Below are 3,381 nucleotides of genomic sequence, written 5' to 3'. Positions count from 1 at the left end.
AGACTATCCAGCTGAGAGGCTCCAGCTATCTTTCATTGGGCACTGGAGGTTTCTAGATCCCTTAAAGACCTGTATTTGAGTTTTGTACCTCAACCTGCCTTCTTTGCTGAAAGGAGCTCTTTGCCGTGTCTTGCCAGCATTTATCCCACTATGTATCGTTCTCTAGACCCCAGGGGCAAGGGTTGTGTGACATTAAAGCCTGGCCCACCATAACATGCCATTTCCCCAGCCACTTGAGGTTTAAAGCAAAGAGCAGACAAATGAAATTTTCTTTTTTTTTTTTTTTTGGCTTTTGTTTTGTTTCCATTATCTTTTCTCCAATTTCAACTAGGCTGAAGTCCATAAACCTTGCCCTTTGAAGAATGTTTCTCAATAAAGAGACCAATGTGTTAAGAGAAGCAGTGCTGAGAAGAGTCCATGTCAGAGAGGCTTTGCGGCATCATCTGCTATAATCTCCAAAAACTAAGTTCTCTGGACTTGCCAGTGTCCTGACTCAATAAATCCCCATTACCTTAAAGTCCATTGATGTGGATTTCTGTTACATGCACCAGAAATGGTATAGCACAAAACCCTTGACTAACACAGCAACTCACCCTCCCTCTCTACTGCAGTCACACATCCCTCTGTCCCCCCTCACCCACTCTTTTCTGGTCTCTACCCTTATGAAGGTCATTCATGGAAATATGTCATCTCACCAGCTTCCATAGGAATAAGTCAGTGTGCTATTTTAGTGTAGTGTATGACATGACACCGAGGAACTTTGTTTTATTTTAAATGAATTTAGATCGGTATATTATTAAAGATCATGTTATAATTTTCATTTTAATCTATTCTTTGATAATATTCATAATATATAAGAACAAGGTTTGACTTTCTTTAACAAGTGATGCATGCTGCTTAATTTATTTCAAATTAAGTATGCACGAAAGAGTATGGCTTATCTATAAATTCAAAATGACATTTTAATTTTGTGTTTGGGGACCAAATGTGTATTAAGATGTAGATTGAAATTTAACTATGTGTTGGAGCCCTCCAAACTGCTTCCATGACCTGATATTTGGAATTCTTGAATTTCTCTCTCTAAAAAAAAATCAATTACTTTATTATTATAATTTTCATGTTTTGTTTCTTAAAAAGGAGACATGAGCACTTTCTGGCTGCTATTTGCAAGTACTCTCCAGAAATAACACACTGTGGGGTTGGATTCTTTTATTTCCAATAAAGTAGAAGCCAAATTGAATAAAAATTTCCACTTTTACCATATGTTTTGAAGAACTAGAGCTCTCATGATGTACTAAGAGGTGCTTATAAGTCGGAGGTCAAAATTCAAAACTCAGTTTTGTATCTATTGCTCATTCCTTCTTTCCCATCTGAATCATTTTAAGTGAACAATTCAGTAACTCATTCTATTTTAAGTCAATACCATTGATGACATTTCTCTTTCCCAAGTTATCCGATAGACAGTTATCCACTAGAATAAGTCAGACACTGAATAAAAATAATTGAAACCTATAAAAAGGTCAAGACAACCACCAGAGGCACAGCAGCCCAGTGTGCTAGCAACCAAGAGGCAGAGGGAGTGGCCTCCCAGATACCCCATCATCATCTGGAGGTTGTAGGCATTAGTTTTCTCATCACTGTGGCCAAACGCTTGACCAAGTACCTTAAGGGACAGTGTTTGGGGGTTCATGCTTTGAGAGGACTGTCCTTCATGGTGGGGAAGCCAGGGCAGCAGGAGCCTGAGGCAGCCAGCAGCATTCCGTCTGCAGTCTGCAGTCGGCAAAAGGAAAGAAGGAAACGGTCCTGCTCAGATCACTTTCTTTTCCTGACCAGGACCTCAGCGGGTGGGAAGGTGCTGCCCGCATCTAGGATGGGTCTTCTCAGCTCAAGCAAACCCAGACTAGAAACCTGCTTAACGACAAGGGCAGAAGTTTATCTCCCAGGCGCTTCTGTCAGCTTGACAGTCCATTTTAAGCATCAGAACAATTGGAATGAAATGATATTCTACAGGTTTGTTTGTTTTTGTTTTTTTTTTTAAATCATGAATTTTTCCACCTTCATAAACTCCCGGATATTCTTTATACCCAAACTGAAGTTGAACATTTTGCACTCACCCTGATTCCTAGCTCTGCGACCTTTGGCCACTTCTCATTTCTCTTTTCTCTTTCTAACGCTGTTTGTTTCTAGATGAAGGAGGAATTCAATGTTTTACCCAGTGAGCTTATCCAGTCCAAAGTGTGGGCACACCACTACCAGTGCAAAGTGGGGGTAACGTCACCTTGGACTTGGCTCTGGTTGTTTTCACTTCAGGGTAACGTCACCTTGGACTTGGCTCTGGTTGTTTTCACTTCAGTGTATTGCTAAACCAGCAGATGGGTGAAAGCTGTGTGAAGGATAAAAAGTGATAATGATCCAAATGAGTGCAGATGTAGCTCATCAAAGAAGCCTTAACAGAATGAGGGTTCACCTGTCAGAGAACCAAAAGCCTCATTTTCGTAGCATCGTTAGGCTGAGGCAGGTATAGTACAGATTTGCAAATGTGGTTCCCCAAACCTGCATTACTAACATGAGTATTTCTATAAATAATGAATTACTGAACCTCAGTTCAGGCCTGAGGAATCAAACTTTGGAACTGGGGTGCAGCAGTTTGTATTTTAGCAAGCCCTGCTGAGATTCATGAAAATCTATGGCATTTACAGAGTTTGCAGAATCTAATTTATTTTTTTCATCACCAAGTGCTAAATGACATTGAAACAGTGTCTTTGAAGATAAAGGAGAAAAATATTAGAATTTAAATTCTGTGTGTTGGGGAGAGAGGGGCCTTGCTTTGTAGCTCAGGCTGGGCCTGAACTCCTATTCCTACCTCCTCTTTCTACTAAATACTGGGATTACAGGCACACCCTACCACACCCAGCTAGAACTTAAAATTCTATACCTGTAAGTCATAAAAAATGAGAGCAAAAGATAAATCTTTTCAGACATAGAGATCTTAATTAAGAAAAGGAAACACAGACTTCCAGCAAATTCTGGTGCACACTTAAATGCCAGAACCTGCACCATAGCATGAAGCAATTATTTTTGGAATAATTTTCACATTCTTCTTCTCTTTTTTTTCCATGGGCTCTCTGAGACCCAGAGTTATTGTGAAGATGATGTGTGTACTTAAAAAATGGTACTTTATGGGCAAAGCCACATGCAAGCATTAAGAGAAATGTTGATGAATTTAACAGATGGTGTTCATGACACTGATCAATCTGCCCTATGAATATGTACAGGATTGAACTTTTCCTTGTGGTCTTTGGAGATTCCATGCATTCATTCTTTCTATCTGCATTCTATCTATCTATCTATCTATCTATCTATCTATCTATCTATCTATCT

Source organism: Psammomys obesus, unplaced genomic scaffold, assembly GCF_907164565.1.
Source record: "Psammomys obesus unplaced genomic scaffold, mPsaObe1.curated_primary_1811, whole genome shotgun sequence".
In the NCBI taxonomy this organism is placed as follows: Eukaryota; Metazoa; Chordata; class Mammalia; order Rodentia; family Muridae; genus Psammomys; species Psammomys obesus.
The sequence above is the reverse complement of the archived record's forward strand: the minus strand, read 5'-3'. Positions refer to the sequence as shown.